A 24,547-nucleotide genomic window follows, 5' to 3' on the forward strand; every position below is an offset into this window, starting at 1 on the left:
TATACAGTTTTTTGGAAAAAGGCTGTGTTAAATTATGCAGAAGGTACTGTGTAACATTTACTGAAAGTTTGAAACAAATATGTTTGGAAGATCCTTAGAAAACATGTAATTAGTATGAGAAAATAAAAGTTTTGGGAATCGAGCGACAAAGATTGGATTAACTTTTTAGTGCATTCCAGGTCCTTAGGATGGATTATCTTCATCCTCTGCAAACTCCTCCTCCAGCTTCCTCTTGTTCCTCCTCCTGTTTACTCTTGCTTGTATTTCTAGACTCTTTACAGCCCTGTCTGCAGCCCGAAAGCGTTCCTTGTCTAAAGCAAGCATCGCTCGTACCATGTTAGAATGTTATTATGTACAGTAATAACACATACCTTTGGCTTTCCAACATTTCTTCTTTTCTTAAAAGCCTTCAGAGGATTTCTAATAACTTTACTTTTACTCATTATTATACTTCAACAAAACAGAGACTCAAAAAAAAAATCAAATGGGTCTGAGCACTATGGGACTTAACAGCTATGGTCATCAGTCCCCTAGAACTTAGAACTACTTAAACCTAACTAACCTAAGGACAGCACACAACACCCAGACATCACGAGGTAGAGAAAATCCTTGACCCCGCCGGGAATCGAACCCGGGAACCCGAGCGTGGGAAGCGAGAACGCTACCGCACGACCACGAGATGCGGGCAGAGAGACTCAAGAAACAGAATTAATTACGAATATTTTCGAGATAACGACAGAGTGAATAAACATGAAACAATCAACAATCACACCAGCGATATATATTGAACCATCACAGGTTAGCCATAACACATACTTTATCTCACATCACTAAAATGTGCCTGATGAACACGGACGTTAATAATAACACCATTTGACAGCAGTTTTACAGCGCCACAGTGGCTCACGCCCATGTAGAACACATTACAAAAAAAATTTAAAAATAGTTGTAGTCTTCAGAATTGAATAAATTATATATCTATTAAAAGGTAATGGTCTGCAGATTAAGAAAACGCAAAAAAGTGAAAATTCAACTTTTCATGATTTTGAGCCTTTCCGGAGCCCCTTAAGGCACGTAGATAAGGTGTTGCGGAATAGGTACATATAGTGAGAATTGGTGATAATATGCATCCGCTTTACTGTTCTCTGCAGCCTTCCCACGAACACATCACATAATTTACTACTTAATGTTTTCTGCACGGTTGTAACTGCGCCACAAAGAAGTAGACGCCTATCCATTTAGCAACCCTGTATCCACTCTTCAATACCTGACAAGCTGCCCAGGGGAAAATAAACATTAATAACTTCCTTGTGCCTTGCGTACTTGGAGGTACTAACGAGCCCAAAAACATGCTACTTGTAATAGCTACAACAATTAGCCTGCAAATGAAGTATATAGTGATGTAACGTTGTTCGGAACACTGTACTCAGTCATCAATAGAACCATCTGTACTTATACCCCTAACACTGTGTATATCGGACAACAAAGTACAGCCAGAACCAAACTTTCAAGATATTTCGAGAACCTTCCAGAAACGATATATACTAAACAACAGATAATTGCCAGGTCGCTTTTGAACTGGTGACCCGCAGCACGCCAATTTACAAAGCTAGCCGCTACGATACATACCACGCAGCATCGCTCGTACAGTGCATAAGAATAACATATTTAAAATAAAATATGGAGAATGCGGGGTATGTCGTTCAGGATTCACAAGAATCCTTTATTCTTAACAGACGCAATGCATGTGAACTTTTACCTGTGTGGAAAATTAAAACATGACTTCTACAAGGAAACACTAACGACTACCGGAGATATGAAATGTCGTATGATAGCACGTACCGCAATAAGTCCAAATGAAATTCAACGTACAGTGTAATATTTGCTGAAATTTAAAAAAATGGTTGAAATGGCTCTGAGCACTATGGGACTCAACTGCTGAGGTCATTAGTCCCCTAGAACTTAGAACTACTTAAACCTAACTAACCTAAGGACATCACACACACCCATGCCCGAGGCAGGATTCGAACCTGCGACCGTAGCGGTCTTGCGGTTCCAGACAGCAGCGCCTTTAACCGCACGGCCACTTCGGTCGGCGCTGAAATTAAAGTCTGCCTGTATCAACGATTTGAGAGAGGGGGGGGGGGGTTGTTTTAGGGAAGGAGACCAGACAGCGAGGTCATCGGTCTCATCGGATAAGGGAAGGATGGGGAAGGTAGTCGGTCGTGCCCTTTCAAAGGAGCCATCCCGGCATTTGCCTGGAGCGGTTTAGGGAAATCACGGAAAACCTAAATCAGGATGGACGGACGCGGGATTGAACCGTCGTCCTCACGAATGCGACAACGATTAGAGTCAAGATTCTGAACATTTGGTGAGACAGTCATAATAATAAACCGATGAACCGCACTTTAGTTTTGCGTTTGCTTAGGTGCTAAATAGCAGGGCATATGTTTGTGAGGCTGCTTCTTCTGACGGTGAGACATTGATCTACAGAGCCGTTCTGTCAGTAATGATTGATGAATTTGACTCATGTGTTATGGTTCCTCTTCCATATAATATAAATAATATAAAGTTCACTGAAGTTAGTTGTTGTCATCATTCAGCAGTTGTAAACAAGTATTATTTTCGTACGGATACGTCTGAAAATTCTCCACGTTTTCAGCTATAACTTAGCGAAGCCCTCACCTCGTTTAATTTACTAGCGTGAATAAATTCTTAAGGTATATCTTAAGTTCATCTACACTGAAGTTGATGCAGTTTTGCAATGGTTAAGCCAAACGTAAAATATGTAGCTCAAAAAATATTTCTTTAGTATGGAAGAGATGGTATTTGCAATCTTCTGTTAAGGATTTCACTGACTATTGTCAAACCGGAGGAAGCTATTTTTAAACTTTGGAAAATATATATTCAGTGGCTTTCGGGGTATGACGTACAGTCGTAGAGAAACTGCGCATTATACGAAATGTATTTATTTAACATTAATTTGGGAGAACTAATGGGACAATCGCCAAGAACTGTTGCGGGAACTGAGAAGTGGCGTCTAACATTTATCTCAGAGCTTAATGCCATAGTGCACTTCAGTTAAAAGAGGAGACAAAGTGGCGATCGTAAGTACAGTTCGCTCTGTATGTAGGCCCCCAAAAAACGAACTGCATCTGTGCTCAAATGATCTGAAACGGACAATTTGTTTGCAAATAAAGGAATCAGTACAGACACATTACATTGCACTTTATATAGTATTAATTTGTCATTTAACTGACTCACGTTTGCCAGTGTACATGTCACTGACGAATATCATTATTCTGTGTGCATGAGGGTGTGTGATTTTGGTTAACTTGAAGCAGAATGGTCTACTATTCATTTCGGAAGAAAATGTGCGGCGGGGTTGGGTTTGTCGTCGTTACTCGATCGTATAGTCTCTCTCATTAATTGTCCACCTATCTCAGTACGGCTTCCTTAGGATGTCCCTTCACTCTGCCTTAGTAGACACTCACTAGGCCGTGTAAAGCAGCGTTGATGAAACCACGACGTGATATCTACCACACAGAGGCAGCGTAACTCAAGTTGCGAATTAGTTCCTGTAAGTTCATTTAAACAAACTTCGGGTGGTGTGAAATTGCAGTTTACCTTCCGTAAGCCTTAAGGAAGCACATAAATTTGCTGTCAAGTCCTAATTTACTATTTGAACTACTTTACTATTCCCATCTCACAGTCTGTACAAGAAAAAAAAACAAAAAAAAAAACAAAAAACAGCCAGAATATCTACCAGTCCGACCCGATTAATGTTCTATCTCACAGTTACTGACCCACTACTATAAGATGAAACTTCGGTCGTATCAGTGATCTTCAAAGATAGAAGGGTTCACCCAATTATTCCATAAAGTATACATGATATGCCACGTGGAATGTCACTAAGACCGAAATTTGACACGCTCGTCACACATCGCTTAATTAATCAAATTGTCCTCACAATGTTCATAACTTAAACTACCTAAGTCATCACACTTCCTATCAGCAATGAACTCAACAGTTCTTCATATTACAAGTTACTTTCTCGGCGACATTTAGCATGATGTTACGCGTACGAAAGTTGGCGAGCGAATCTATCGATGCCACTTCACTCTATGCCTATCTAACTTCCTGTGCGTGGGAACAGCTTAATTCTGATTGGCTAATGGTTTGAATAACCAATCAGAATGATCCTTCTAGATCATTCTCGCGGCAAAACTTGCCTGAGCCAATCACTAATCAGAAAATAATTTACGTCATTCCAACGCCAATTTATAATATAATATGTAATAAAATAGACCGAAATGGAAATAATCTTTAAATTAATTTAGAAATTTATTCCACTTCCGACTTCTATTCTTGCTGCTCTCTTACAAGAGCAAGCACACATTGACGTATGTCATCTACTTCGTGGATGCACCACAATTTTCCCAAGATTGAATTTCATACATTTTCTCATAAAATAGTTCTAAGTTTTTACGTCTGTCCCACAGACACTCTCTCATTCATTCCCATGTATACATCCAACAAAATAATAAACAGATAACAATTTTGAATGATTCTTCTACACTACGAAATGTAGAGTAGATAAGGTTTTGAAAAGACAATTCCAATTAAGTGATTTTATACGCTAAGAACTGTGTTTATGGCTTTAGACGACAATAAAAGACAAAGTCCTATTGCTCCTAACTGAGTTTTGAAACATAAGTGTCGGTTTTTGGACATTTAAGTAATTTTCTCAATCTCCGGAACTATGTGAGATAAAAGTCTGAAACTTTTACGCGATCCTTTACGTAATAACAAACGATTGTGTACCAAATGTGAGCAAAATGGGATGATAATTACTATAGTTTATTTAGATTCGTAGGGGGTATGAATTCACGTTCCTAGCAGATGTTACTGGAGACAGTTCTCACGGCTAGTAGCGGCAGCTGCGCTGTGAGACATAGCGAAGACAATACTGCAGCCACCGGGCAACATGGGTGCATGCTTTACTGGAATGAATGTTATCTTTTAATAGCTTGCTACGTTACAAATGGAATTCTTTTTCGTCAGTGGTCGATCATGTGGAAATAGTCGAGAGGTTGGACGAATTTACCGAGCCTCTTGCCCCGATGGACAGGACCGCTCTATTCACAAAATCATTGCATCCGCAAGTAAGCGTTTTTGTGAGCATGAGTTGTTTCGGAGAAATGGACACCTTGGACGGTGACAGGATTTTCGTACAGCTTCTCTGGAGCAACAGGCCTACAGGATAGTGAGATCAACGCCCTTGTGGTGGTACCTGAAAAGCGTGTTGTGTTCTGAGACAGTTGGTGATGTTCGGATGCATGACCTTCATGACCATTCAGACTGTGACAGTATCCAGATACAGTCTTGAACATTTGGAACACTGATGCAGCGTATCGCGGGACATGTAAATGTTTGCACGTCATCCCATGTCAGTCACATCTTTTGTAACAGGAAAAAGTGGTACCATACAGTATGTGATACAGTGTGAATCTGTTAATACCCTTATTGCAGACTCACCGTCCGTTTCTGATTACATGTTGATATGAACTTTTTTGTTACTACGTTCCTTTTTATTTCAGGGATCACATACCCCTGTCCATGATTCTTGAGGTAGACTAGAAAACTCATTTTACTCTGTGATGACAGCTAAAAGTTAAATGATCCTATAATTCTTGTGCCATGATTTAGTAGTTCATATCCCTGCCGCACTTCGCTGTTGGCCACGGCACTGGACTTGCCAACTGCTGCGGTACCGTGTGCCCGCTGTAAAGCAATGTACACTCCTGGAAATTGAAATAAGAACACCGTGAATTCATTGTCCCAGGAAGGGGAAACTTTATTGACACATTCCTGGGGTCAGATACATTACATGATCACACTGACAGAACCACAGGCACATAGACACAGGCAACAGAGCATGCACAATGCCGGCACTAGTACAGTGTATATCCACCTTTCGCAGCAATGCAGGCTGCTATTCTCCCATGGAGACGATCGTAGAGATGCTGGATGTAGTCCTATGGAACGGCTTGCCATGCCATTTCCACCTGGCGCCTCAGTTGGACCAGCGTTCGTGCTGGACGTGCAGACCGCGTGAGACGACGCTTCATCCAGTCCCAAACATGCTCAATGGGGGACAGATCCGGAGATCTTGCTGGCCAGGGTAGTTGACTTACACCTTCTAAAGCACGTTGGGTGGCACGGGATACATGCGGACGTGCATTGTCCTGTTGGAACAGCAAGTTCCCTTGCCGGTCTAGGAATGGTAGAACGATGGGTTCGATGACGGTTTGGATGTACCGTGCACTATTCAGTGTCCCCTCGACGATCACCAGTGGTGTACGGCCAGTGTAGGAGATCGCTCCCCACACCATGATGCCGGGTGTTGGCCCTGTGTGCCTCGGATCGTACGCAGTCCTGATTGTGGCGCTCACCTGCACGGCGCCAAACACGCATACGACCATCATTGGCACCAAGGCAGAAGCGACCCTCATCGCTGAAGACGACACGTCTCCATTCGTCCCTCCATTCACGCCTGTCGCGACACCACTGGAGGCGGGCTGCCCGATGTTGGGGCGTGAGCGGAAGACGGCCTAACGGTGTGCGGGACCGTAGCCCAGCTTCATGGAGACGGTTGCGAATGGTCCTCGCCGATACCCCAGGAGCAACGGTGTCCCTAATTTGCTGGGAAGTGGCGGTGCGGTCCCCTACGGCACTGCGTAGGATCCTACGGTCTTGGCGTGCATCCGTGCGTCGCTGCGGTCCGGTCCCAGATCGACGGGCACGTGCACCTTCCGCCGACCACTGGCGACAACATCGATGTAGTGTGGAGACCTCACGCCCCACGTGTTGAGCAATTCGGCGGTACGTCCAGCCGGCCTCCCGCATGCCCACTATACGCCCTCGCTCAAAGACCGTCAACTGCACATACGGTTCACATCCACGCTGTCGCGGCATGCTACCAGTGTTAAAGACTGCGATGGAGCTCCGTATGCCACGGCAAACTGGCTGACACTGTCGGCGGCGGTGCACAAATACTGCGCAGCTAGCGCCATTCGACGGCCAACACCGCGGTTCCTGGTGTGTCCGCTGTGCCGTGCGTGTGATCATTGCTTGTACAGCCCTCTCGCAGTGTCCGGAGCAAGTATGGTGGGTCTGACACACCGGTGTCAATGTGTTCTTTTTTCCATTTCCAGGAGTGTAGCTGCCCCAGTGCCACGCAGTTCCATGGAGCGGCATGCGGTCGCAGTGACGAGCAGTCTGTTGTACATGAACGAACCACCAACTTTAAGATGTAGCCACCGGCAGAGAGATGTAGACAATGGCAGACGAGACTTGGTGTATGGTCCAGGCCATGCATGGTGCGCCAGCCAAGTTTGTTTATGTCCTGGTGTGCTTGGCCCATGGAGTTGTCCTTGATACTGGCCTGGTGTCAGAAGAATGGGGTGGCTGCTATCATCATCAGAGGAGAGTCTCAGCACAGACAGGAGTGTCATGGTGGCCAGCTAGAAAGCAACACAGCTACCAACTTCTGAAGAGAACAGCCGTCTGGACGTTGCGAAGCAGAAATATGCGGAGAAAGGCAGCGAGTTAGCCTGTAGGACTTGGAGTTGCCGGTGGCTTGCTGTCAACAAGGGGCTTCAATCCGCCGGGGAACAATGGATGGTGCTTGACTTGGAGGACACGGGGAAAGCAAAGTGGCCAGGAGTCTAGTGTTGTTGGACTGCAGTGTCTTTTGGTTACGAAGTTTGAAGGAAATGGTGCTGGTGGTGGTCAGTACCGTCTTCTAGCGCAAACCAGTGTGATGTCTGGGTAGGCCAAATTAAATTACCAGTAAATGACTATATTAAAGTACAGTGAGGCGGCTATAGGGACTAGTGCATGATAGATGGATAATTTTATTTTATAGTTGTTTTGTACAATAAAACTTTGATATCTGCTTGTTGTTGGCATGCACGGTTTTGTTATTTTAATTTATGGTGCCCAGCAATATTATCGCTTGGGCTGATGTATTCTGTTGTTGATTCCTCTCTCTATTTACTTAACTGCTTATTGTTAGCGTGCCATACAAGAATTTGGTTTATTTAAATCTCTTGTGGTCTGGGCTAAGACTGATTATTTTGTGTTCTTTTATTGTTCTTGTTGTTATATTTGGTTTGGTACAATACTTCTTGCCCCTTTACTGTAAACGCCTGTATTACTTATTATGTGATGTCGACCACATTTTATTCTTTCTTTCTTTCTTTCTTTCTTTCTTTCACTGGTACCATGTAAAGCACTGACGCAGGGTCGGCATTTTTAGGAACGGATTTGTCAAGGTTAGGATGAAAGGGTGGCCAGATGCCTTTCCTGCCACCTCCCCGTACCCCCCGAGATAGGATTAGTGTACCCCTGCTGTCTGCGGCTAATGTAATTCATGGAATAGTGCGAACGTGTTCAGATGTCTGCCAGTCGTATAACTGAGGCGGAACGTGGGGACCAGCCCGGTATTCACCTATCGGGATATGGAAAACCGCCTAAAAACCACATCCAGGCTGGCCGGCACACTGGCCCGCGTCGTTAATCCGCTGGGCGGATTCGATCCGGGCCCGGCGCACCTACCCGAGTCCAGGAAGCAGCGCGTTAGCGCTCTCGGCTATCCTGGCGTGATGTGGACCACATTTTAGAAAGATTAAAAAAATGAACGCCTTCTTTCGTCTCACCCCTAATACTATTCTTTATCGACTGCATCTTGCGTTTACACTCTATAGCCTAAGTTTTTATGTATAGCTGGTTCTCTCACAAGTGGAATACTGTTACACAAGATCTCTGGATTTTTAATGATACATTCATAGTATAATGTGACTCATAACCTTTCAATTGTAGATTGCACATTCTCCATGGTCACAAGAATTGGCATATGCTAACTTTTACCATTTATCTCAAGCTGTGTATTAAATACGCAATGATCTAGTGTATTCCTATCCTTAGATATTTTACATTTTGTACTTTACTTAACACAGTGATGTTTATCTCTAGAAAACTGTTACGTATCAAATATGCCGCCTTTCATTGTGCGTGTCACTTAATAAATTTTATCTTACAGTTGGAATAGTAGTATATCGCTTTTAAGGTTGTTATTTATGGATTAATAGATACTAACTGACGCATTTGTTGTAATATATCATTGTATTGAACTGCTTCATCTTCACTTAAATGAATTATATTTTTATACACTGACGTCACGTTGAGGTGGTAAAGTTCGCCAATATGGGTGGCGTAAGAGAAATAATGGAATGTTACCTGTCATCTAAAACTACATTGTATCAATCAACCGTATTAAAACTTCTGTATTTCAAAACATAATACACTCCTGGAAATGGAAAAAAGTCTTCTGCGTTATGCCTGTATTATTTTTTTACGATGTGCGTTTTGTGTATTTTTTCAATGTTTCTCGCTGAGTTCTTGCTTTTTCCGTTTGTATGAAGTACGTTTCATGCAACTGTACCGGAATATTTTCACTGATACCCTTTCATATACTTGTTCTTGTAGAGTCTTGAGAATGGCTGAAGACCGAAACGTGTAAGGCAATATAGCATTAATAAATACAGTGGTCAAGACTAATATAAGTTTTTGAATGTGTTTACAGTATAAAGTTGATGATACTGAAAAGGACAGTTTATAATTCTGTTGTGTTAATATTATGTCTAGTATTTCGGAGCGCTGAATACCTTACTTCTGCCATCTTGTGTATAGGCGTGAAGTTGCCGAAACTGGTTAATAAATATATTTAAATACTGTTAAGAATTGACGCCTACACAACGCCCAGCCTCTTTCGGCTCCAACTGTTCCCTATGTCACTTTCTTTAAGCGACACTCTCTCTTTTCATGGAAGAACTTTATGGTGGACAAGTTTGTAGAGAAATGATCAAAATATATTCGTTATTTCTAAAATAAAATTCAAATTAAAACAGAGAAGACGTAAGAACACATAAAAACGAAGGTGTAGGCGCGCAGGCAGCAGCCACACGGATGGAATTGGAACAGCGAAATAATTTGAGTTAAAGACAAATTAATTGGTACAGGGAAATTAGTTATCGGTTTTTCCCACAATCTACTGAAATCGCTTGAGAGTTCTCGCGTATATTTAAAAGAAAATTTAAATCCAATAAAACGTAATTTGTCAGCCACATTGATAAGTCTCCTGAAATTTCCATTTTCTCCTAACAGAATCGAATGATTGTCCTCTCAAAGTCTAAATACACTCTGAATAGCTCCTATAATTACATTTCACTTTTATCACTGGCGCTGCTAATAGTGTCACGCACTTCTGAAACAACTTATTCAGCTTTGAACGCGACGTGGAAAATATAGGTCGTCCAGTGCACGTCCTAAAAGAGTAAATGACTTCTGGAACTTAAATTGTTGCACAACTGTTCCAAAGAAAGAGCGCTGATAAACGTAAGTTCTGTGTGTCACTTATTTAGTTGCCGGTCTCGGTGGCCGTGCGGTTCTAGGCGCTGCAGTCCTGAAACGCGGGACTGCTAAGGTCGCAGGTTCGTATCCTGCCTCGGGCATGGATGAGTGTGATGTCCTTCGTTTAGTTAGGTTTAAGTAGTTCTAAGTTCTAGGGGACTGATGACCTAAGATGTTAAGTCTCATAGTGCTCAGAGCCAACTTATTTAGTTTCGATTCCGGTATCGATTTTGAAAGTTATCTAAGAGAATGTAGAGCACGATACTAATAATCAATTTGAAAATTTTAAGCGAACGCGGTTGACAAAATTGCCACCAATGGGAACTGCCCTAAAAGCATATAATAATGGGCAACGAACATTATTAGAGCCGGCCGGTGTGGCCGTGCGGTTAAAGGCGCTTCAATCTGGATCCGCGTGACCGCTACGGTCGCAGGTTCGAATCCTGCCTCGGGCATGGATGTGTGTGATGTCCTTAGGTTAGTTAGGTTTAATAAGTTCTAAGTTCTAGGCGAGTGATGACCTCAGCAGTTAAGTCGCATAGTGCTCAGAACCATTTGAACCATTTTTTTGAACATTATTAGAAGCTCCAGAATGAGATTTTCACTCTGCAGCGGAGTGTGCGCTGATATGAAACTTCCTGGCAGGTTCGAACTGTGTCACGTACCGGGACTCGAACTCTGGGCCTTTGCCTTCCGCGGGCAAGTCCTCTTTCTTCCAGGAGTGCTAGTTCTGCAAGTTTCGCAGGAGAGCTTCTGTAAAGTTTTGGAAGGTAGGGGACGAAGTACTGACAGAAGTAAAGCTGTGAGGAGGGGGCGAGAGACGTGCTGGCGTAGCTCAGCGGTGCCAGCACGGTAACTCAGTGAGTTAGGTCAGAGGGTTAGCTGCCCTCTGTAATGAAAAAACTAAGTTAATGGATCAACGATGAACTGAAATGGGTATCTTGCGACGTTCGCATCGAGCAGATGCAACGAACGAAAACGAACAAAATGTGATTAAAAAAAACAGAAAGAAAACTTTCGTATTGCAAGTTCCAATATTTTTGCTTGATACAGATATGACGAAGAGGGTCTATTTTACGTTAATTTTATTGCAGTCTTTCGGAAAAAAATTGAGAATTCGTGGTAAGTTACTAAGGGACCAAACTGCTGAGGTCCCTAGACCTACACACCATTTAATCTAACTTAAGCTATCTTACGATAAGAACAACACACTCACCCATGCAAGAAGGACACGAAAGTCAGACGTAGAGGGCGGGGGGGTGGAGGGAAGCCGTGAGAAACCGTGGCAAGGCGCCCCTTGACCGCACGGCTACCCCGCGAGGCAGTGCTTTAGAAATTTTGAGTTGTGATTAATGTTGGATTTACTTTCCTTAATCATTGCATGAGATGGTGTCATAGACTTTATGTAAATCATAGAACTAGCTGCGCCATTACACAATTAACAGTTGGTTTTTCCATGGAATGTGGAAGAATGAAATTCCCTTCTGTTTCTCATGTTAATCAAAATCTTTTCATCATTTCCCTATATTGTAACGTTTCATACAAAGAATTATTTGTAGTTTCATTCTTAACAAACCCATACTGAAACACCTCTTAAGTACATAACCGGATAACATCGCTTATAGAAACATTTTAAGTTATATGGTTACGGGCCAGTCTGATGTACATATTTAATCTGTTATTACGTTATCATATAACCTTACATTTTTCTCTCCTCTCTATATTCACAGGAAACTGCAGGATGTAATACTGACTTCTGCGAATAGCTTCTAATAATGAAACTTCCTGGCAGATTAAAACTGTGTGCCGGACCGAGACTTGAACTCGGGACTTTTGCTTTTTGCGGGCAAGTGCTCTACCGACTGAGCTACCCAAGCATGACTCTTAATTCGTCCTTAAATTTTCAATTCTGCCACTACCTCGTCTCACACCTTTCAGGTTTCACAGAAGCTCTTGTGCGACTCTTATCTGTCGGCTTCTGCAGTATCGCTGTGCGGTGTGTTATCAGCATTGGAAGATCGATATCGATAAAAGTCAAAGAAAGGCAGCTGGTTTTATGTTATGGAGAAATAGGGGACGGAGTGCCACGAATGCGAAACGTGAATTGCGATGGCAATTATTAAAACAAGGGCGATTTTCGTTGCGGTAGCATCTTCTCTTGAAATTTTAGTCGCCAACATTCTTCTCCGACTGCAAAAATACCTTGTTGGTGCCCATCTACGTAGGCAGAAGTGATCATCTTAATAAAATAAGAGATATCAGGGCTCGTACAGAAAGATTCAAGAGTGGAATGGTAGAGAATTAGCTTGAAGGTAGTTCAGCGGAGACTATGCCAGGCACTTAATCACTTAATTGTGAAGTGCAGAGTATTCATGTAGATTTAGTTTTATGTTACTGATTAGTGTCTGCAAAGTAATTTTTCATACCAACAATCAGGAGTATTTCACCACATATGATTATGCAGGGTGAAAAAATGGTTTAAATGGCTCTGAGCACTATGGGACTTAACATCTATGTTCATCAGTCCCCTAGAACTTACAACTACGTAAACCTAACGAACCTAAGGACAGCACACAACACCCAGTCATCACGAGGCAGAGAAAATCCCTGACCCCGCCGGGAATCGAACCCGGGAACCCGGGCGTGGGAAGCGAGAACGCTACCGCACGACCACGAGATGCGGACTGAACAGGATCATTTTTATAGAAAATTTAATGTCGATAAATATTGTACCAGTCGTTCGTGTAGTCGGAAATTTCTTTACAATGGTAGTTCCACGAAAAACGTACTAAAAATCATGACTGGTCAGGGATGACTGTGGGGACGGGCTTGCATTTGAAGGTCATCTTTTTACGTTCTTCTTGAATAACTTGAAAATCGTGGCCTCCAGAGAAAACGTACCCCAGTGTGAACTTTAGCTGTATTAAATTTCCTTGAAAAATATCCTGTGAATTTTTTTCTGTAGGACTAACGGTTTGAGCGTAGCAAGTGAAATAATATTATGGATTTCTCACGCGTTGATTTCGACTGCCAGATATAACGTTGCAGTACGGACAGCTGAATCATCGTGTACCTAACTGAGAAGTATAATTACTTATTTTTCTGATCATTGGACGCATAGATAGAATATATCTCTAGAAGAGAGAGTAACATTAATGTGTAGGTATGTCAATGTTAATTTACTAATAAATAATCATACGATTTGACTGTAGGTTGACCAAGGGATTCGTTTCTGGTACTAACAGGAACCACTCTTTCAGTAAGATACCTGGCTTCTTATTAGAGCTTAAGTAGTCAACCTCCTACATCACCAAATCTGAATGAGAACGCTTACAACCGTTCGGAAACAATGATTAGTTGTGAATGTTGAGTGATTTCAGTTGGACGTTTATTTTGATGTCTGCCATTTTTTCGTTTGTGCAAGAATTTAGAGAAGGAACTGCAGTGCGGTCTTCCTCTGTGAAACAGCTTTCGAAAAAGGTGTTTAGTATTTCAGCTGTACGGGTGTCATCCTCTGTTTCAATGCCATCATCATCGCGGAGTGACTGGATATGCTGTTTCGAGACACTTGCTGATTTAACGTAAGACCAGAACTTCCTAGGATTTTCCGTCAGGTAGGTACTTAGAATTTCACTTTCGAATTCACTGAACGCTTCACGCATAGCCCTCCTTACGCTAACTTTGAGACCGTTTAGCTTATGTTTGTCTGAGAGGTTTTGGCTGGGTTTAAACTTACAGTGAAGCTCTCTTTGCTTTCGCAATAGTTTCCTAACTTTGTTATTGAACCACGGTGGGTTTTTCCCGTCCCTTAGAATTTTACTCGGCACGTACCTGTCTAAAACGCGTTTTACGATTGCCTTGAACTTTTTCCATGAACAATCAACATTGTCGGTGTCGGAACAGAAATATTCGTTTTGATCTATGAGGTAGCCTGAAATCTGCATTCTATTTTTTTTTTTTTTTTTTTTTTTTGTCATCAGTCTACTGACTGGTTTGATGGGGCCCGCCACGAATTCCTTTCCTGTGCTAACCTCTTCATCTCAGAGTAGCACTTGCAACCTACGTCCTCAATTATTTGCTTGGCGTATTCCAATCTCTGTCTTCCTCTACAGTTTTTGCCCTCTACAGCTCCCTCTAGTACCATGGAAGTCATTCCCTCATGTCTTAGCAGATGTCCTATCATCCTGTCCCTTCTCCTTATCAGTGTTTTCCACATATTCCTTTCCTCTCCGATTCAGCGTAGAACCTCCTCATTCCTTACCTTATCAGTCCACCTAATTTTCAACATTCGTCTATAGCACCACATCTCAAATGCTTCGATTCTCTTCTGTTCCGGTTTTCCCACAGTGCATGTTTCACAATGCTGTACTCCAGACGTACGTCCTCGGAAATTTCTTCCTCAAATTAAGGCCGGTATTTGATATTAGTGGCCTTCTCTTGGCCAGAAATGCCTTTTTTGCCATAGCGAGTCTGCTTTTGATGTCCTCCTTGCTCCGTCCGTCATTGGTTATTTTACTGCTTAGGTAGCAGAATTCCTTAACTTCATTGACTTCGTGACCATCAATCCTGATGTTAAGTTTCTCGCTGTTCTCATTTCTACTACTTCTCATTACCTTCGTCTTTCTCCGATTTACTCTCAAACCATACTGTGTACTCACTTTCACTTAGGATAGGTATGTCATCAGCGAATTGTATCATTGATATCCTTTCACCTTGTATTTTAATTCCACTCCAGAACCTTTCTTTTATATCCATCATTGCTTCCTAGATGTACAGATTGAAGAGTAAGGGCGAAAGGCTACAGCCTTGTCTTACACACTTCTTAATACGAGCACTTCGTTCTTGATCGTCCACTCTTATTATTCCCTCTTGGTTGTTGTACATATTGTATATGACCCGTCTCTCCCTGTAGCATACCCCTACTTTTTTCAGAATCTCGAACAGCTTGAACCATTTTATTTTGTCGAACGCTTTTTCCAGGTCGACAAATCCTATGAAAGTGTCTTGATTTTTCTTTATCCTTGCTTCCATTATTAGCCGTAACGTCAGAATTGCTTTTCCTAAAGCCAAACTGATCGTCACCTAGCGCATTCTCAATTTTCTTTTCCATTCTTCTGTATATTATTCTTGTAAGCAGCTTTGATGCATGAGCTGTTAAGCTGATTGTGCGATAATTCTCGCACTTGTCAGCTCTTGCCGTCTTCGGAATTGTGTGGATGATGCTTTTCCGAAAGTCAGATGGTATATCGCCAGACTGATATAATCTACACACCAACGTGAATAGTCGTTTTGTTGCCACTTCCCCCAATGATTTTAGAAATTCTGATGGAATGTTATCTATCCCTTCTGCCTTATTTCACCGTAAGTCCTCCAAAGCTCTTTTAAATTCCGATTCTAATACTGGATCCCCTATCTCTTCTAAATCGACTCCTGTTTCTTCTTCTATCACATCAGGCAAATCTTCACCCTCATAGAGGCTTTCAATGTATTCTTTCCACCTATCTGCTCTCTCCTCTGCATTTAACAGTGGAATTCCCGTTGCACTCTTAATTTTACCACCGTTGCTTTTAACACCACCAAAGGTTGTTTTTACTTTCCTGTATGCTGAGTCTGTCCTTCCGACAATGTCTTCACATTTTTCCTGCAGCCATTTCGTCTTAGCTTCCCTGCACTTCCGATTTATTTCATTCCTCAGCGACTTGTATTTCTGTATTCCTGATTTTCCCGGAACATGTTTGCACTTCCTCCTTTCATCAATCAACTGAAGTATTTCTTCTGTTACCCATGTTTTCTTCGCAGCTACCTTCTTTATACCTATGTTTTCCTTCCCAACTTCTGTGATGACCCTTTTTAGAGATGTCCATTCCTCTTCAACTGTACTGCCTACTGCCCTATTCTTTATTGCTGTATCTATAGCGATAGAGAACTTCAAACGTATCTCGTCATTCCGTAGTACTTCCGTATCACACTTCTTTACAAACTGATTCTTCCAGAGTAATGTCCTGAACTTCATCCTACTCATCATCACTACTATATTGTTATCTGAGTCTATATCTGCTCCTGGGTACGCCTTACAATCCAGTATCTGATTTCGGAATCTCTGTCTGACCATGATGTAATCTAATTGATATCTTCCCGTATCTCGCGGCCTTTTCCAAGTATACCTCCTCCTCTTGTGATTCTTGACAGGGTATTCGCTATTACTAGCTGAAACTTGTTACAGAACTCAATTAGTCTTTCTCCTCTTTCATTCCTTGTCCCAAGCCCATATTCTCCCGTAACCTTTTCTTCTACTCCTTCCCTTACAACTGCATTCCAGTCGCCCATGACTATTAGATTTTCGTCCCCCTTTACATACTGCGTTACCCTTTCAATATCCTCATACACTTTCTCTATCTGTTCATCTTCAGCTTGCGACGTCGGCATGTATACCTGAACTATCGTTGTCGGTGTTGGTCTGCTGTCGATTCTGATTAGAACAACCCGGTCACTGAACTGTTCACAGTAACACACCCTCTGCCCTACCTTCCTATTCATAACGAATCCTACACCTGTTATACCATTTTCTGCTGCTGTTCATATTACCCGATACTCATCTGACCAGAAATCCTTATCTTCCTTCCACTTCACTTCGCTGACCCCTACTATATCTAGACTGAGCCTTTGCATTTCCCTTTTCAGATTTTCTAGTTTCCCTACCACGTTCAAGCTTCTGAGATTCCACGCCCCGACTCGTAGAACGTTATCCTTTCGTTGATTATTCAATCTCTTTCTCATGGTAACCTCCCCCTTGGCAGTCCCCTACCGGAGATCCGAATGGGTGACTATTCCGGAATCTTTTACCAATGGAGAGATCATCATGACACTTCTTCAGATACAGGCCATATGTCCTGTGGATACACGTTACGTGTCTTTAATGCAGTGGTTTCCATTGCCTTCTGCATCCTCATGTCGTTGATCATTGCTGATCTTCCGCCTTTAGAGGCAATTTCCCACCCCTAGGACAAGAGAGTGCCCTGAACCTCTATCCGCTCCTCCACCCTCTTTGACAAGGCTGTTGGCAGAATGAGGCTGACTTCTTATGCCGGAAGTCTTCGGCCGCCAATGCTGATTATTTATCAAAATTTAGGCAGTGGTGGGGATCGAAACCGGGACCGAAGACGTTTTGATTATGAATCAAAGACGCTACACCTAGAACACGACACATCATTGGTGCCGACATGAGCGACTACCTGCAGATGGGTGCACCCTGTAGCCTTCATGGCATCCGGAAGGACTCTTTCCACATCTGGAATGACTCCCACCGATATGCACAGGGAGCCCACATTGGTTTTCTTCCCCTAAGGGGTCCCATTACGCGCCTGACGTTGGAGCTCCCAACTACCAGTAAGCCCACGCTCTGCGACTGCCCGGATCTTGCAGACTCAGGAGCAACCTCTGGAACAGGACACGCAGCTATGTCCGGCGAAAGATCAGTATCAGCTGGAGACAGAGCCTGAAACCGGTTCGTCATACAAGCAGGAGAGGCCTTCCGTACAGCCCTCCGGAATGTCTTATGCCCCCTGCCACACCTCGAGACGACCTCCCACTCTACCACGGGCGAGGGGACAGTCTCAATGTGGGCAGTATCCCGGGCAGGCACAGCCGTAGTCCGATCGGGGGATGTGTGGGACGAGCTGGCCCTTCCCAACAAACCCCCATCCAGACCCCCACAGTGATGCCCATTGGCAACATCCTCAAGCTGTGTGACTGAAGCCAACACTGACTGAAGCTGAGAGCGAAGAGATGCCAACTCAGCCCGCATCCGAACACAGCAGTCGCCGTCCATATCCATGCTAAATACTGTAGCACAATGAACATCTGAACTAATGTACAGAGAGCACAAACAATTCGACACAAAATTTAAATGGTTATTAAAATACAATATTGCCTAGTAAATGCAGTAATGCTGCTACTTGAGCACTGCTGACACACTGCTCGGTGGCAGAAGGAGACTACCCGATTTTATACTATTCATGTACTAAAGCGCGATGCTACAACTCTCAAATACTATAATAGGCCCGAAATTTATGAATTTAACAATGCAAGTACCAAAAAAACACGCAAAGAAATTAAGAATTAAACTATGTAACAAGTAAGTGAGCTAAGAGTATACGACTTGCTGCTGGCAGCTGCTTGTCCAATGGCGGCAGGGAGCACTTGTTATAAATCCATTGACAGGGCTAGCAAACGAATGCCAGTTGACGAAAGTGAAATGATCGTGCTTTACTGGCCGACAGATATTGTCTGGTGTAATTCGGTAGCTTAGACCAAGCTTTTCTGTTTGAGTCCACTCCGGCAACATCTGTGACGGCGATGCTAGAATGATGCGAAAACAACACACTGCCCAACCCGACCGAGAATCAAACCAGGGACACAGTAATCTGGAGACAATAACGCCAATCACTACAAAACAGTTCAAATGTTCAAATGGCTCTAAACACTATGGGACTTACCATCATTCCCCTCGACCTAGAACTACTTAAATCTAACTAACGTAAGGACATCACACACATCAATGCCCGCTGCAGGATTCGAACCTGCGACCATAGCAGCAGTGCGTTTCCGGACTGAAGCGCCTAGAACCGCTCGGTCATAGCAGCCGGCACTAGAAAACGCTCAGCGGCCTTTGTTGATGACTTTCCTGTGACAAATTCTACTGCACTTACCATGGTACCCTCGCTATAACTCTGACCATCCATGTAGTATTGGATTTCTTGCAGTCAATTTGCTTCTTCTTACAAACCTTCGCCCTGTACAAGGTTTTTGGTCTGTTCTGGGAACTGCTGTATGCTGCATCATAAATTAAATGCTTGTATGCAAGTTTCAGTAAAGGGTAACCCTCCATCTTTGAAAATAAGTTGTGAAATGTAAGTAGTGGTGAATAACTTTGTGGACAGACTATTATGTACTATGTTGTAGAGTAATGCCTCCGATGTCGATGCAGCGGGGAGTTCTTTGTTATGAAACACAAACTGTTTGGAAACACTACGCATCCCTCAGTTGAGACCTTTTACCCCGAAATATTCATTTCCTTCCGTTGGTCCCATTACTCAGGGTACTCGATGTAGGATCCTTTGTCGCCTATATAGCTTAATCACTAAATACTTAAGATACCAGCAAGGAGATAGTTATGGCTTACAACTTTATTAATTGCAGGTGAGACCCCAAGGACGGGTAGTTATAAATGTAGTCCTGTGTCTATAGATTTTAGCTACTTTCCAACCCTAAAACTCATCTATCCGAATGTCGATAACTGAGTTGTATAAGAAGATGACATGAAAAGAAAGAAAAACTCTCATCCTATGACAAAAAGCAAATCTACTTGAAAGAAGTACAAAAAGATATAATCGACGTAAAGTGAAACAGTGGAATACATCTAAAAGTAAATTAGAAAGTTATGTTCCTCATTTTTTTTGGAGTCAGACACTAATACACGTATTGACTTCTACTGTTCGAAGACATCTATAACACAGTCGTCAAACTGACGCCCTACAGAAAGAAAAAGTGAGGCGAAAATTTTTCTTCGTTTGGTACAACGTGCTAGAGGTGCACATCAGCGGTTCCCAACACGTGGGCCATGCCCCACTTGTAGCTCGCGGGCGGCGTGGCAATGGGCCGTAACCGCTGTTCGACAATCGAACATAAAAGGCACAGAGAGCTTCCGGGTTTCATTCGTCAGTTGTCAAGGTCAGCGAGTAGACAATGAAACAAGAGTTGAAATGCCCTAACGCTATCCTTTACCTCACAAGGGATTGGCCCAAGCTGTCACGTCGAAATCGGAACATTACTAGTATCGTGTGCTATCAGACGGCTGGAAGTGTACATCCCTACTACTGCGCTGGCGTCCGGCCTTGGCCGGCTGCTCATGACGTAAACACATGATGTACCAAAACCTGATTGAGTTGGTAGGTTCGCAGTTGGAATTTTGCAGAAGAACTATTCGCTTGCATTTCCACATTTAATATCCAGAGACAAAAAGGAGTAATGAAGGAGGCAAGAAAGATTGGTGTTTTACACCCTGTCGACAGTTACGACTATTAGCGACAGAATTTCACTCTCATATCTTACTTCTGGAGGGGAAGGAAGCGGTGGCCATGGCCCTTTAAGTAACATCCTGGCATTTGCATGAAGTGATCTGCATGACCGCAGAAAACCGATATCCGGTTGGTCGATCTCGGGTGTCTCGAATATGAGGTGAGGGAGTTACTCACACACTATCTCGCCCTTTCGCTGTGGACATAATTTTGAATTGACATTCAGTTAGGTTCTTCATATTTGGCTGCTAACAGAATTGGTATTTGTGCAGGTTTGTAGGACTGATGTTGAGATACTGGCATTTCGGCATATGCATTAATTTTTTTTTTTTTTTTAGTTAGGTCGTGAGATAAAGAGCGAGAGAAGAGAATATTCTTACTGTATGTTGCCTGCAATTTTCACAGCTAAATTTCAGAATACATCAAAAGTTGGTTTGCATATTACTTATGCACTGTTATAGCTGACACTTGTGTCTTCTACAATTTTATCCAGAATTGTAACAGAGGGAGCACTAACGACTGCATATTGTGTATGCAGACACGGATTTAATGAGACCTGGAAACTGTATGGATGACTGCAACAACTGAGGTTTTAGTGAAATGTAAATACTATTTTCTTTGTTAATATACCTAAAAATGCCTAGCTCCGACGGATAAATAATTGAAAATGGGAGCACGAAAGATGTCTAACAACTAAGGCACACTTGTTATACAATTAAAATTTAACGCAGTTTCCCCTTGTGTCGAAATGCACCTAACAGTGACACACAGTAAATGTCCTTTATTTCACGTCCATCGCAACGAATTTTTATGTCCTCAGGCTACCGGTTTCGGTCAGCAATGGCCATCTTCAGATCTGTTTTATAAAAAAAAAAAAATGTCATTGCTGACTGAAACCGGTATTCTGAGGACATAAAAATTTGGGACCATAGACGTGAAATAAAGGAAATTTATTCTATTTTCGGATCATTGTTCAATTCACAACGATGTCGCAGCTAGTGAATGACATACAGTTTTAGTAACTCATTAAAGAAGGGGTATGTTAATATGACAGCAAAGTGTATGAGTGACACGTGGGTACGGCGATGGCAAGAGCATCGTTTGCATTGTCACAGTCACACCACGGTCGATTGTGAGCAGTGCAGTTTAAATTATTACAATACTACGTCGGTGGAATTGCAGGCCAGTCCCGGCACTGTTGCGTCACTTTCGTATGTGTCAATTTACATGTAGTCAGTGATTGTATTGTATCGTAACCCTGTATCTGCTGTTAGTTACTGCAACATCACATCAATATGTATGCTTGACTTCGGATGGGGTCTTGCAGAAGACGAAGCAACCAAGTGATGAAGCAACTTCTGTACCAGATTCTGTAAGTAGTGGGCTGTATTAATTTCGTAATAATAAAGAACGACCGGTTTCAGAAATAGGAAGTGCGTATTTTTACATAAAGATTCTCCACAACCATATACGTACAACCAGAACTAGTAAGTTACTTTTAGATTTATCATAGTTTTGGAAACTTATATTTCATAACGAAGTGTTTCATGTGGTCTTGCCAGACACAAAATTAAATTAAATGTAAAGTTGATGTAGACTGTCACAGCATCTTAAGACGAGGCCCTAGGGCTCGCGATGTTTCGTGCAGTTTAATAAAACTACGATTTGTGGCTGAAGGCGGTCATTCTTTACTATTAAGCATTTATTATACGTTATAATAGGAACGGGTGGCGCAAAGCTACCTGCGGCGCAAGTGGCTACAGGAGGGGTCGACTTCACGGACGTCGTGTCTTCGGGTAGCCCGAGGAACTGGAGCTAGGACACCGGCTATATCTGAGTACAGGCAGCAGTCCGGTTTTCTGACAACAGGAAAATATATGTCGGGATCAGTGTATTCACGAAGTAGATTTTGGTACATTCTACGTGTGCATGATTTGCTCTGAATTGCATAGCTTGCTGTGCCAACTCGCCTGTATGGTATTCCCGACTGACAGTTGTAAAGTTTGTTGTAAGCCCGATAAACTCTATAGACGACCTTATGATAATGTTGTGTGCTTGGTTTTCCGCAGCGTCTAGGTATTATTGATAGACGTCTTTCTGTAGGCTTACACCATGAGCTGCACCTAAATATTTGAATACCAGAAAGTCATTCTGTCATGCAGCCCTTCGTCAGTGGTTCTTGACACAGACGACGAGGTAGTAAATGTATAATGTATGAAACATTAAAATATCAGTATACCTGACAGTGGAAACATAGGTTACTTAGAGGACGGCAACAAATGACAAGCGTGACCGTTACAAAATCCCATTGTGGTGTGAGACATATCCGTAGTGTGTAAAATACCGAGCAGTGATTTTGATAAGTTTATCGTAGGAAACACTGGAAAAAACTTCAAAACGAGGTTCGGAGAAGTATTAATGTTAGTGAATCCAATCACTCGTTATTTAGTGCTCACTTAAGAGAGTGAAAGCAACCAGTTAATGACTTCATAAAAACATTACAATTCTTCACAAGGCCCGTAATCGTAGATTATTAACCATTCTCTAGGAAATGGAGGGTTACACTAACAGGCCGAAACACCCTGTCAACGTCCATAGTGAAGAGAGAGAGAGAGAGAGAGAGAGAGAGAGAGAGATACGAAATAAATATCTAACTGTGTGCTAAGCGGACTGTTTAAGATTATAGTTCCTCCGTTTTCTTGCATTAATATAACTTAATATGACGTGATATATTGGTTCACCATTGGCACCAAGTCTGAGATGACGTTCTTGTGATGGACTCAAATTTTGTTGCATTGTGTCCGTATTCCTCATTATATTGTCTTGACAATTAGTACCAGTCTTATTCCTTTGTATATTTTCTGTCCATACATACTTTATAAAATCTACCCATATATGCCAATTTCACAATCATGATGTCCAATAAATATGTGAGGACGTATGTCATTTGTATGGAGATACGATCTCAGAGATAATAAGAGTCTCCGTAGCCTGTCCACCAGTTCCACGTTTTCGCTCTGTGACAACGGCGTTCTGAATGGCCGGGAAATGTGGTTGTGTGGCGTTTCACAGTTGTAGCATGTATTCACGACGACTGGGTACTGTGGGGTGGGACGGATGTTGAAGCCTATCGTCATCATATAGTCATGGTGGCAGATTTTAAACAACCACGGGGTTATGCGTTAATAGATTCTTGTTAATGCATCACTAGTGTTTTATAACTGACAAGAGCGTCGTTTGAGGTACATTATATGTAAGTAATCCATGTTTCCACTGTCAAGTATCAAAAAGCTATTATGTTTTAGGTATCAAATAAGTACATTTGCTTCTTTCCCCTCTGCATCAGGAGGCACTGACGATACGGTATGGCAATTAAATATATTACATGCAGCTCATGGCGTAAGATAACATGTCTTTTTTTTTGAGACTTCGTTGTGAAATATGCCTCTGAAGTACGATAATGGGGTTTAATCACGGCATTAAGGTGCGATGATAACAACGTTGTAACAATTCTACCAGGGATTTCTTTCCACTAGATGTACGATAAGTAATAAAAAACTGTAATACAATTCTCTTGTGTGCGAAACGCGAAGTTGGGGCACCTGCGCCTAGAAAGTGCACACAACGCTCTCGTTGTTGTTGGTTGGTTTGGGGAAGGAGACCAGATAGCGAGGTTATCGGTCTCATCGGATTAGGGAAGGACGGGGAAGGAAGTCGGCCGTGCCCTTTGAAAGGAACCATCCCGGCATTTGTCTGGAGCGATTTAGGGAAATCACGGAAAACCTAAATCAGGATGGCCGGACGCGGAATTGAACCGTCGTCCTCCCGAATGCGAGTCCAGTGTCTAACCACTGCGAACGCTCTCGACTTCGCCGTTTGACTGTGGAGGGAACAGAGCTGTTCTGATACGTTGAATTGCGTTTTCGTTGACAGAACCTCTGACATTCTAACAACGGCATACCGGAACCATTGTTTGTAGCGCAATGATTCGGAAC

Source organism: Schistocerca cancellata, chromosome 8, assembly GCF_023864275.1.
Source record: "Schistocerca cancellata isolate TAMUIC-IGC-003103 chromosome 8, iqSchCanc2.1, whole genome shotgun sequence".
Taxonomy (NCBI): domain Eukaryota; kingdom Metazoa; phylum Arthropoda; class Insecta; order Orthoptera; family Acrididae; genus Schistocerca; species Schistocerca cancellata.